This window comes from Dendrobates tinctorius, unplaced genomic scaffold (genome assembly GCF_039654945.1).
Source record: "Dendrobates tinctorius isolate UK_male_01 unplaced genomic scaffold, ASM3965494v1 ptg000020l, whole genome shotgun sequence".
NCBI lineage: Eukaryota > Metazoa > Chordata > Amphibia > Anura > Dendrobatidae > Dendrobates > Dendrobates tinctorius.
The window spans coordinates 11,847,589-11,862,022 of NW_027361688.1; the positions used below are offsets into that span (position 1 = coordinate 11,847,589).

Consider the following 14,434-nt stretch of genomic DNA (forward strand, 5'->3'; position numbering starts at 1 on the left):
AGGCGTCTGACCGATATCCAAGAAGTATCATTTCTCCTTGCGGAGAATGACATGCTAAGCATGTCGAGGTGAGAGGTGTTATCAGACATTGTACAGGAGGAGGAGGTGAGCTGTGATATCACCTATTGTGAATGGTGAATCCTGTGTTATCTACTGTCAGTCATTGTACAGGAGGAGGAGGTGAGCTGTGACATCACCTATTGTGAATGGTGAATCCTGTGTTATCTACTGTATATAGAGGTGTTATCAGTCATTGTAGAGGAGGAGGAGGTGAGCTGTGACATCACCTATTGTGAATGGTGGATCCTGTGTTATCTACTGTATATAGAGGTGTTATCAGTCATTGTACAGGAGGAGGAGGTGAGCTGTGACATCACCTATTGTGAATGGTGGATCCTGTGTTATCTACTGTATATAGAGGTGTTATCAGTCATTGTACAGGAGGAGGAGGAGGTGAGCTGTGACATCACCTATTGTGAATGGTGAATCCTGTGTTATCTACTGTATATAGAGGTGTTATCAGTCATTGTAGAGGAGGAGGAGGTGAGCTGTGACATCACCTATTGTGAATGGTGAATCCTGTGTTATCTACTGTATATAGAGGTGTTATCAGTCATTGTAGAGGAGGAGGAGGAGGTGAGCTGTGACATCACCTATTGTGAATGGTGAATCCTGTGTTATCTACTGTATATAGAGGTGTTATCAGTCATTGTAGAGGAGGGAAGCTCAGAATAAAACTTTTTTCCTGAAGAAGGATGTTTTAAAATGGTTTTGGATGTGGAATTTAATGAAGATCTGTCTCAAACGTCACATAAAAAACCTCTGTGGCGCCCCTGAGGCTCAGTCTCCACAGAGGTACTGCACCTTCTCCTAAGGTGTGGTGCCCCACCATCCAGGTAAGTTGGGAACTCCTTTCCACACTCCAACACCTTCACCCCACACAACAGGATAGTTCAGCAATGGACCAGATTGCGGCTCCATGCTTAGAGGGTAGCAGAGCACCTTTCGTGGGTCCTTGCTTCGTAACACGAGATGTGCTGGGAGGTGGGTGGAGTTAGATATAAAAGAGGGGGAAGGTTTAGAATTGGAGATCAGTTCAGTCTGGAGTTCAGTCTGAGAGCAGGCTGACAGGAGGTCAGCCTGAGTGGAGGTCGAGGCGGAGGAAGACAGTCAGTCAGGAGAGGCTGAGGACTGGTCTTGGTGGAAGGAGCTCCCCAGAAGAGAGATAGAAGAGAGAGTGCTGCAGCTGCCTCAGTGATCTGAGCGAGCTGGCACGGGAAAGGAACAGAAGGAGAAAGACGTAGACCTGCAACCTAAGCTAAGAGAGAGAAGGAACAGCGCGGAACAAAGGAGTAGAAGAACAGAGAGGAGTTGTGGGTTGGAAGAGGAACCCTGCCTAGAAGTTCTAAGCGAAAGGCCGAGGCCCGGTCCCCGAGGTTGTATGGACACTAATGGTTCTGCAGCAGACACCGGTGGAGTAGTTGGCTGTAAATGCACTACTCCCATCTAAGACTTGGGGCACAACAGCAACTGGATAGAGAGCCGGGACTCAGGAGTAGAGAGTCCCCGAAGCAGGCTACAGCTGTCTGCTGTACGAGTAGAGTTGTTAGGAACATCTGACAGGAGGAACTCCAGAGTACCATGGTACTGGAGCTCTTCACACTAAAGGCGCAATAGAGGAGTAGTTCAGGAGAGGTACATGTTGGCGGAGTGTTGGAGGGGAGAATCCTGACTTGCCCGGGAGGTTGATTGAGTCTCTGCCCCGGAGGACACGGCCCGAAGGCAGGCACCAGTGTGTACCACGAACTGTGAGTAAAGCATTGAAACTGCAAGCCCCGGTGTCCTCCATTCATTGTGCGCCAACACCGTCAGCACCGCTACATCTGGGTATCATCCTTTACACTACCTGTGCCTACACACTGCCCTGGGGTTACAGCTTCACCTGTGGGGAGCTATGCCATCTTTGCTGCACCACACCATCAGCCCCAGAGGATCCGCATGCAGCGTCGGCTTAACATCTTGCTTGCCAAACACCACAGGTGGCGTCATGAACTATTCCATAAACTATATTACAAACCACCATTGATATTGGGCGCCCAGGGCCACGGACCGGGTCACAGCTGCCGTGATACTTTCCCCCTGACACCGACCCGGTACCGAGTACCCCACAGCCCTGGGACGGAGGGCGACCCACCTCCATGTGAACAGTCAGTAGCAGAGAATCCGTCCAAACATGGAAAAGAAAGTGTCACCATTTCCACCGTTTTTTTTTTACAGTTTTTAGATGTTGAGTATGAGCGGGCCCTGAATGGAGTATGGCAGGTGGGGGCTCAGTGTTTGGGGGACAAAATGTGATTTAGAGGATCTGACGGAATAAGTATTGTTGCCCCTCACACTGTACAGTACTGAATATGCGCTGCGTTCTACCTGGTTATAGTCATGTGAGGGGCGCTGCTGGCCGGCAGGTGATGTACTGGAGATTCTGACCGCGAGCCGTCAATTACGGAGGCAGTGATAGTTTAATAAAGCGTGGTTAGTTAGTGATTATGGATGGCGTCTGAATCCTGACAATATCGCCTGAGGTCGCAGCTATTTTGAAACGTGCGGGAGTTAAACAGGTTCTGACAGGACGGCGTTATTCCTGTTCTGTCCGGGGATTGCAGTGTTTTCCTTTTCTGGCCTTTTTAGGGTATATAGAGCCATGTTCACACACCCACCGGCTAAAGCTACAGAGGCTCCGACACAGAAATGGCAGCTTCCCCTTTAAAACAGGACTACATGTCACAAACTGCCCAGAGGTGTAACTGAGGGTTTGGGATTATTCTAAAAAAAAAATCAAGGTATCCCCTAGTCACAGGATATCCGTCTACTCTGAGTAGAGGGTTCTGCAACCCCCTCGAGAATGGAGCAGAGGTGCGTGGGGGTGACCTACGCTCTGTTCATCACCTATAGGGCTGTCGACAGGGGCACAATGATTGCAGTCAGAGAGGGTGGAGGAGGGCCCTCCAATGCAGAACAGGGGGACATATATACCAGGAAGGGGGACATACAGTATATACCAGGATGGGGGGACATATATACCAGGACGGAGGACATATATACCAGGATGGGGGACATATATACCAAGATGGGGGACATATATACCAGGATGGGGGATATATATACCAGGATGGGGGGACATATATACCAGGACGGGGGACATATATACCAAGATGGGGACATATATACCAGGATGGGGGACATATATACCAGGACGGGGGACATATATACCAGGACGGGGGACATATATACCAGGACGGAGGACATATATACCAGGATGGGGGGACATATATACCAGGACGGAGGACATACTGTATATACCAGGGATGGGGGACATATATACCAGGACGGAGGACATGTATACCAGGATGGGGGACATATATACCAGGATGGGGGACATATATACCAGGATGGGGGACATATATACCAAGATGGGGACATATATACCAGGATGGGGGACATATATACCAGGACGGGGGACATATATACCAGGACGGGGGACATATATACCAGGACGGAGGACATATATACCAGGATGGGGGGACATATATACCAGGACGGAGGACATATATACCAGGATGGGGGGACATATATACCAGGACGGTGGACATATATACCAGGATGGGGGACATATATACCAAGATGAGGGACATATATACCAGGATGGGGGACATATATACTAGGACGGGGGACATATATACCAAGATGGGGACATATATACCAGGATGGGGGACATATATACCAGGACGGGGGACATATATACCAGGACGGGGGACATATATACCAGGACGGAGGACATATATACCAGGATGGGGGGACATATATACCAGGACGGGGGACTTATATACCAGGACGGAGGACATACTGTATATACCAGGATGGGGGGACATATATACCAGGACGGAGGACATGTATACCAGGATGGGGGACATATATACCAGGATGGGGGACATATATACCAGGATGAGGGACATATATACCAGGATGGGGGACATATATACCAGGATGGGGGACATATATACCAAGATGGGGGACATATATACCAGGATGGGGGACATATATACCAGGATGGGGGACATATATACCAGGATGGGGGACATGTATACCAGGGTGGGGAACATATATGCCACGATGGGGACATATATACCAGGATGGGGGACATATATACCAAGATGGGGGACATATATACCTGGGTGGGGGATATATATACCAGGATGGGGGACATATATACCAGGATGGGGGATATATGCCAGGATGGGGGACATATATACCAGGATGGGGGACATATATGCCAGGATGGGGGACATATATGCCAGGATGGGGGGACATATATACCAGGATGGGGGACATATATACCAGGATGGGGGACATATATACCAGGATGGGGGACATATATACCAGGATGGGGGATATATGCCAGGATGGGGGGACATATATGCCAGGATGGGGGGACATATATACCAGGATGGGGGGACATATATACCAGGATGGGGGACATATATACCAGGACGGAGGACATATATACCAGGATGGGGGACATATATGCCAGGATGGGGGACATATATGCCAGGATGGGGGGACATATATACCAGGATGGGGGGACATATATACCAGGATGGGGGACATATATACCAGGACGGAGGACATATATACCAGGATGGGGGATATATGCCAGGATGGGGGACATATATACCAGGATGGGGGATATATGCCAGGATGGGGGATATATAGACCAGGATGGGAGACATATATACCAGGATGGGGGACATATATACCAGGATGGGGGACATATATACCAGGGTGGGGGACATATATGCCACGATGGGGACATATATACCAAGATGGGGGACATATATACCAGGGTGGGGGACATATATACCAGGATGGGGGATATATGCCAGGATGGGGGATATATAGACCAGGATGGGAGACATATATACCAGGATGGGGGACATATATACCAGGGTGGGGGACATATATGCCACGATGGGGGACATATATACCAGGGTGGGGGACATATATACCAGGGTGGGGGACATATATGCCAGGATGGGGGATATATGCCAGGATGGGGGACATATATACCAGGATGGGGGACATATATACCAAGATGGGGGACATATATACCAGGATGGGGGACATATATGCCAGGATGGGGGGACATATATACCAGGATGAGGGACATATATACCAGGACGGAGGACATATATACCAGGATGGGGGATATATATACCAGGATGGGGGGACATATATACCAGGATGAGGGACATATATACCAGGATGGAGGACATATATACCAGGATGGGGGATATATATACCAGGATGGGGGACATATATACCAGGATGGGAGACATATAGACCAGGATAGGGGACATATATACCAGGATGGGAGACATATATACCAGGGTGGGGGACATATATACCAGGGTGGGGGGACATATATACCAGGATGGGAGACATGTATACCAGGATGGGAGACATATATACCAGGGTGGGGGGACATATATACCAGGATGGGAGACATGTATACCAGGATGGGAGACATATATACCAGGGTGGGGGGACATATATACCAGGATGGGGGACATATATACCAGGATGGGAGACATGTATACCAGGATGGGAGACATGTATACCAGGATGGGAGACATATATACCAGGGTGGGGGGACATATATACCAGGATGGGGGACATATATACCAGGATGGGGGGACATATATACCAGGACGGGGGACATATATACCAAGATGGGGACATATATACCAGGATGGGGGACATATATACCAGGACGGGGGACATATATACCAGGACGGGGGACATATATACCAGGACGGAGGACATATATACCAGGATGGGGGGACATATATACCAGGACGGGGGACATATATACCAGGACGGAGGACATACTGTATATACCAGGATGGGGGGACATATATACCAGGACGGAGGACATGTATACCAGGATGGGGGACATATATACCAGGATGGGGGACATATATACCAGGATGGGGGACATATATACCAAGATGGGGACATATATACCAGGATGGGGGACATATATACCAGGACGGGGGACATATATACCAGGACGGGGGACATATATACCAGGACGGAGGACATATATACCAGGATGGGGGGACATATATACCAGGACGGAGGACATATATACCAGGATGGGGGGACATATATACCAGGACGGGGGACATATATACCAGGACGGAGGACATACTGTATATACCAGGATGGGGGGACATATATACCAGGACGGAGGACATGTATACCAGGATGGGGGACATATATACCAGGATGGGGGACATATATACCAAGATGAGGGACATATATACCAAGATGGGGACATATATACCAGGATGGGGGACATATATACCAGGACGGGGGACATATATACCAAGATGGGGACATATATACCAGGATGGGGGACATATATACCAGGACGGGGGACATATATACCAGGACGGGGGACATATATACCAGGACGGAGGACATATATACCAGGATGGGGGGACATATATACCAGGACGGGGGACTTATATACCAGGACGGAGGACATACTGTATATACCAGGATGGGGGGACATATATACCAGGACGGAGGACATGTATACCAGGATGGGGGACATATATACCAGGATGGGGGACATATATACCAGGATGAGGGACATATATACCAGGATGGGGGACATATATACCAGGATGGGGGACATATATACCAGGACGGGGGACATATATGCCAGGATGGGGGACATATATACCAAGATGGGGGACATATATACCAGGATGGGGGACATATATACCAGGGTGGGGAACATATATGCCACGATGGGGACATATATACCAGGATGGGGGACATATATACCAAGATGGGGGACATATATACCAAGATGGGGGACATATATACCTGGGTGGGGGATATATATACCAGGATGGGGGACATATATACCAGGGTGGGGGATATATGCCAGGATGGGGGACATATATACCAGGATGGGGGACATATATGCCAGGATGGGGGACATATATGCCAGGATGGGGGGACATATATACCAGGATGGGGGACATATATACCAGGATGGGGGACATATATACCAGGATGGGGGACATATATACCAGGATGGGGGATATATGCCAGGATGGGGGACATATATGCCAGGATGGGGGGACATATATACCAGGATGGGGGGACATATATACCAGGATGGGGGACATATATACCAGGACGGAGGACATATATACCAGGATGGGGGACATATATGCCAGGATGGGGGACATATATGCCAGGATGGGGGGACATATATACCAGGATGGGGGGACATATATACCAGGATGGGGGACATATATACCAGGACGGAGGACATATATACCAGGATGGGGGATATATGCCAGGATGGGGGACATATATACCAGGATGGGGGATATATGCCAGGATGGGGGATATATAGACCAGGATGGGAGACATATATACCAGGATGGGGGACATATATACCAGGATGGGGGACATATATACCAGGGTGGGGGACATATATACCAGGGTGGGGGACATATATGCCACGATGGGGACATATATACCAAGATGGGGGACATATATACCAGGGTGGGGGACATATATACCAGGATGGGGGATATATGCCAGGATGGGGGATATATAGACCAGGATGGGAGACATATATACCAGGATGGGGGACATATATACCAGGGTGGGGGACATATATGCCACGATGGGGGACGTATATACCAGGGTGGGGGACATATATGCCAGGATGGGGGATATATGCCAGGATGGGGGACATATATACCAGGATGGGGGACATATATACCAAGATGGGGGACATATATACCAGGATGGGGGACATATATGCCAGGATGGGGGGACATATATACCAGGATGAGGGACATATATACCAGGACGGAGGACATATATACCAGGATGGGGGATATATATACCAGGATGGGGGGACATATATACCAGGATGAGGGACATATATACCAGGACGGAGGACATATATACCAGGATGGGGGATATATATACCAGGATGGGGGACATATATACCAGGATGGGAGACATATAGACCAGGATAGGGGACATATATACCAGGATGGGAGACATATATACCAGGGTGGGGGACATATATACCAGGGTGGGGAGACATGTATACCAGGATGGGAGACATGTATACCAGGATGGGAGACATATATACCAGGGTGGGGGGACATATATACCAGGATGGGAGACATGTATACCAGGATGGGAGACATATATACCAGGGTGGGGGGACATATATACCAGGATGGGGGACATATATACCAGGATGGGAGACATGTATACCAGGATGGGAGACATATATACCAGGGTGGGGGGACATATATACCAGGATGGGGGACATATATACCAGGATGGGGGGACATATATACCAGGATGGGGGACATGTATACCAGGGTGGGGGACATATATACCAGGATGGGAGACATATATACCAGGGTGGGGGGACATATATACCAGGATGGGAGACGTATACCAGGATGGGAGACATATATACCAGGGTGGGGGACATATATACCAGGGTGGGGGACATATATACCAGGATGGGAGACATGTATACCAGGATGGGAGACATATATACCAGGGTGGGGGACATATATACCAGGATGGGGACATATATACCAGGGTGGGGGACATATATACCAGGATGGGGACATGTATACCAGGATGGGAGACATATACACCAGGATGGGGGACATATATGCCAGGATGGGGGGACATATATACCAGGATGAGGGACATATATACCAGGACGGAGGACATATATACCAGGATGGGGGATATATATACCAGGATGGGGGGACATATATACCAGGATGAGGGACATATATACCAGGACGGAGGACATATATACCAGGATGGGGGATATATATACCAGGATGGGGGACATATATACCAGGATGGGAGACATATAGACCAGGATAGGGGACATATATACCAGGATGGGAGACATATATACCAGGGTGGGGGACATATATACCAGGGTGGGGAGACATGTATACCAGGATGGGAGACATGTATACCAGGATGGGAGACATATATACCAGGGTGGGGGGACATATATACCAGGATGGGAGACATGTATACCAGGATGGGAGACATATATACCAGGGTGGGGGGACATATATACCAGGATGGGGGACATATATACCAGGATGGGAGACATGTATACCAGGATGGGAGACATATATACCAGGGTGGGGGGACATATATACCAGGATGGGGGACATATATACCAGGATGGGGGGACATATATACCAGGATGGGGGACATGTATACCAGGGTGGGGGACATATATACCAGGATGGGAGACATATATACCAGGGTGGGGGGACATATATACCAGGATGGGAGACGTATACCAGGATGGGAGACATATATACCAGGGTGGGGGACATATATACCAGGGTGGGGGACATATATACCAGGATGGGAGACATGTATACCAGGATGGGAGACATATATACCAGGGTGGGGGACATATATACCAGGATGGGGACATATATACCAGGGTGGGGGACATATATACCAGGATGGGGACATGTATACCAGGATGGGAGACATATACACCAGGATGGGAGACATGTATACCAGGATGGGAGACATATATGCCAGGATGGGGGGACATATATGCCAGGATGGGGGGACATATATACCAGGATGGGGGGACATATATACCAGGATGGGGGACATATATACCAGGATGGGGGACATATATACCAGGATGGGGGACATATATACCAGGATGGGGGATATATATACCAGGATGGGGGACATACAGTATATGCCAGGATGGGGGACATATATACCAGGATGGGGGGACATATATACCAGGATGGGGGATATATGCCAGGATGGGGGATATATAGACCAGGATGGGAGACATATATACCAGGATGGGGGACATATATACCAGGGTGGGGGACATATATACCAGGATGGGGGATATATGCCAGGATGGGGGATATATAGACCAGGATGGGAGACATATATACCAGGATGGGGGACATATATACCAAGATGGGGGACATATATACCAGGATGGGGGATATATGCCAGGATGGGGGATATATAGACCAGGACGGAGGACATATATACCAGGATGGGGGACATATATACCAGGATGGGGGACATATATACCAGGATGGGGGACATATATACCAGGGTGGGGGACATATATGCCACGATGGGGGACATATATACCAGGGTGGGGGACATATATACCAGGGTGGGGGACATATATGCCAGGATGGGGGATATATGCCAGGATGGGGGACATATATACCAGGATGGGGGACATATATACCAAGATGGGGGACATATATACCAGGATGGGGGACATATATGCCAGGATGGGGGGACATATATACCAGGATGGGGGGACATATATACCAGGACGGAGGACATATATACCAGGATGGGGGATATATATACCAGGATGGGGGACATATATACCAGGATGGGGACATGTATACCAGGATGGGAGACATATACACCAGGATGGGAGACATGTATACCAGGATGGGAGACATATATACCAGGGTGGGGGACATATATACCAGGATGGGGACATATATACCAGGATGGGAGACATATATACCAGGATGGGAGACATATATACCAGGGTGGGGGACATATATACCAGGATGGGGACATATATACCAGGGTGGGGGACATATATACCAGGATGGGGGACATGTATACCAGGATGGGAGACATATATACCAGGGTGGGGGACATATATACCAGGATGAGGGACATATATAGAAGGATGGGGGATATATAGAAGGATGGGGATATATACCAGGATGGGGGACACATATACCAGGATGGAAGATATATACCAGGATGGGGGACAGTACTATATAATGAAGAGGTGAACACTTAAGTCTTTATAGGATTCAGAACACTACAAGGGCCGCTACATCTGAACAACGTGCAGGTGGGGGCCCAGGTCCACATTTTACACCGAGGCCCATCAGACCCTACTTACAGCACGGGTGTTGAGCCCTGTGTTCGGCTATTTCCAGCAGTCCCATAGACAATGCATTGAGCGGAGGCCGAGCGGCGCCCCTCTGCTCCCCACAGGATGACGCTGCACCGCTCTGACTTCAGTGCTCCCCTGCCCCAATCTCAGCGCAATGGATCCACAATTATCAGCAAGTTGACTTTTTTGGGAATACCTCTTTCATCATTCTATAAGAAGTAGTCCTGCAACTTCCTTAGTCCAACATTTTGTTACATCCTCTGCTTGCTGGCAGTGAATGGAAATATTTTTATTTCCATCTTCTCCATCGTAGACCTAATGATCGTTAGCCTTGCGGGGGTCCGCACCGATCAACAGTGCGGTGCTTTCGTGCCCAATGTTCGGCCATGGTTGGATGAGTGGTATGGAGCATCAGGTTGCCCAGGCGCCCTGCAGCATTATTCAAAGTCTATGACGCTGGCAAAGCGTCCATCATTTTATCGGCTAAACACAAACCCCTTTCCTGCCCTGATGTTTTGCTACAATGTGTCGGCGCAGGTGAAAAACAAACAGTTCAGCGAGACGTTACCTTCCGTACACAGCACTTCCTGATCCGTCCCGGGAAGCTCCGTGGCACCGTCCCCGGTCAGTGACCGGTGTGTCCTCCTTCCCGGGGCCCACCCAGGTGACTCCACTCCTGGACGAGGTCTGCGGAAGGTGCTCCGGGCTCCTTTGTTCTGGATTCATGTGAGTGCTGAAGGCGGGGCGGTCACAGGAGAAAAAAAAAACACTTTAAAATCCAAGGTGAAAATATAAGCCACCCACTCGCCCGCATTCCTCCCCTCCCCGGCCGGATGACTGACACAATGTGGATTCATAGGAAAACTTCCAGCAAAGGCTTAAAAAAACAAAACAAACCTCTTTATTACTGACTTTCACCGCTGCCAATTTTCTGGCTTCTATGGACGCACACGTGGCCGACGGCCAAGAGACTTTCCAGATTTCAAGGGACTTTTCCCTTAACAGCAAAACCAGCAGCGATCAGCAGTGATCTATGGAGAAATCTGACAGTAAGTGTTCAAATTCCCTGCAGCGCCGCCACAGGAGAAAAGAAGTATTGCACATTGTCCATTCAAATCAATGGGATGTCCGTGTAACACAGGACAGGCCGGGTCCTCCGGAGTGAGAGACGCTCTTTATAGCTGCTCTACACTCAGACCAAGTGATGAACAGAGGACCCCCCAATATTATATCTCCTGATTTGGGCTTTTTAAATATTTGCATTTATGTTATTACACTAAATAGATAAAAGTATGTGCCCCCTTCACATCCCACCTCCAGAAGCTTTTCTGACCTCCCAGTTTACATCCATAGACATTAATATGGAGCTGGGCCCTCTGCAGATATAACGGCTCCCGCTCTTCTGGGAAGGGTTTCTACAAGATTTTCAAGGCGTCCGTGGGAATTTTTGCCCCTTCATCCAGAAGAGCATTTGTGAGGTCAGACCCTGATGTTGGGGAGAGGCCGGAATCACAATCTGGTGATGGATGGAGCGAAAGTCTAGGTTCTGTGCGGTCAATCATATTCTCCCCCTCCATGTCTGTATGGACCTTGCACTGGGCACAGTCATGGGGAACAGGAAAGGGTCTTCACCAACCTGTTCCCACAAGACTGAAGCTACAATTGTCCACAATGTCTTGTTCTGAAGAACTAAGATTTCCCTTCACTGGGTCTAAGGGCCCAATGCCGACCCCTGATAACAGCCCATAGCATTATCATCCTTCACCAAACATCACAATGCAGTCAGGTTGGTAACGTTCCCCGGGCATTCATCAAAGCCAGGCTCCTCCATCAAACGCCAGATAGAGAAGTGTGATATGTCACTTCACAGAGCACGTCTCCTCCAGAGTCCAGTGGTGGCGGCTTTATACCACTCCATCCGACGCTCGGCATTGTGCTTGGTGATGTAAGGCTGCATGCAGCTGCTCGGCCATGAAGTTCCCGGCGGGGGCGCAGTGTTTGTGCTGATGTTATTATAAAAGGAGCAAGGAAGTCTGGACTCTGCAGTTACAGAGTCAGAAGAGCGTTGGTGACTTTTCTGTCCTCTGCTCCTCAGCACTCGGTGACCCCACTCTTTAATGTTATGGGGTCTCCTCTCCGTTGCTAAGTTTCTGCAGTTCCTTCCATTTGACTCCACTCACAGGTGATGGTGGAAGATTTAGGAGGAAGAAATGTCCTGAATGGACTTGTTTCCCTGATGGCTCCTATTACAGGACTGTGCTGGTATCAGTGAGATCTTTACCAAAAGCCATTTTGTCATGTTAGTAATGGTGGACAACACAATGAGGGGCTGTAGGTTATATACCGGGGAGCAGGGGGGCTGAAGTTGAACACTGGGGCAGCGAAGAGCCGGATGTTAAACAGCAAAGGCAGGGGGCCACATGTTATACACCGGGGTCGAGAGGACAGATGTTATATACCGGGGTTGGGAGGCGGGTTGCAATACACTGGGGGCAATGGGGACAGATGTTATACTCCAGGGGTAATCGGGCCATACACTGTGTGCAGAATTATTAGGCAAGTGAGTATTTTGATCACATCATCCTTTTTATACATGTTGTCCTACTCCAAGCTGTATAGGCTTGAATGCCAACTGCCAATTATGTAAATCAGGTGATTTGCATCTCTGTAATGAGGAGGGGTGTGGTCTAATGACATCAACACCCTATATAAGATGTGCTTAATTATTAGGCAACTTCCTTTCCTTTGGCAAAATGGGTCAGAAGAGAGATTTGACGGACTCTGAAAAGTCCAAAATTGTGCGATGTCTTGCAGAGGGATGCAGCAGTCTTGAAATTGCCAAACTTTTGAAGCGTGATCACCGAACAATCAAGCGTTTCATGGCAAATATCCAACAGGGTCGCAAGAAGCGTGTTGATAAAAAAAGGCGCAAAATAACTGCCCATGAATTGAGGAAAATCAAGCATGAAGCTGCCAAGATGCCATTTGCCACCAGTTTTGCCATATTTCAGAGCAAGGTGTGCCATACTCAGGGACATGGCCAAGGTAAGGAAGGCTGGAAAATGACCACCTTTCAACAAGAAACATAAGATAAAACGTCAAGACTGGGCCAAGAAATATCTTAAGACTGATTTTTCTAAGGTTTTATGGACTGATGAAATGAGAGTGACTCTTGATGGGCCAGATGGATGAGCCCAAGGCTGGATCAGTAAAGGCCAGAGAGCTCCGCTCCGACTCAGACGCCAGCAAGGTGGAGGTGGGGTACTGGTATGGGCTGGTATCATCAAAGATGAACTTGTGGGACCTTTTTGGGTTGAGGATAATAATAATAATAATAAATTTTATTTTTATAGC

At 48.7% G+C, this 14,434-nt stretch overlaps 1 protein-coding gene across 2 annotated transcripts in view; it reads right to left on the minus strand.

Annotated features, from left to right (window-relative positions):
* The window catches only part of ARHGAP8 (Rho GTPase activating protein 8), a 160,842-nt gene that overhangs the window by 44,608 nt on the left and 101,800 nt on the right, over window positions 1-14,434 (minus strand). Inside the window, exon 1 of one of the 2 annotated variants that reach the window (XM_073567676.1) lies at window positions 11,649-11,787. The exons of the other annotated variant lie outside the window; for it this stretch is intronic. The gene's annotated coding sequence lies outside the window, so the exon portion shown is untranslated. Of the gene's footprint in view, window positions 1-11,648; window positions 11,788-14,434 lie in introns of those variants that run through there. 2 annotated transcript variants of the gene reach the window in all.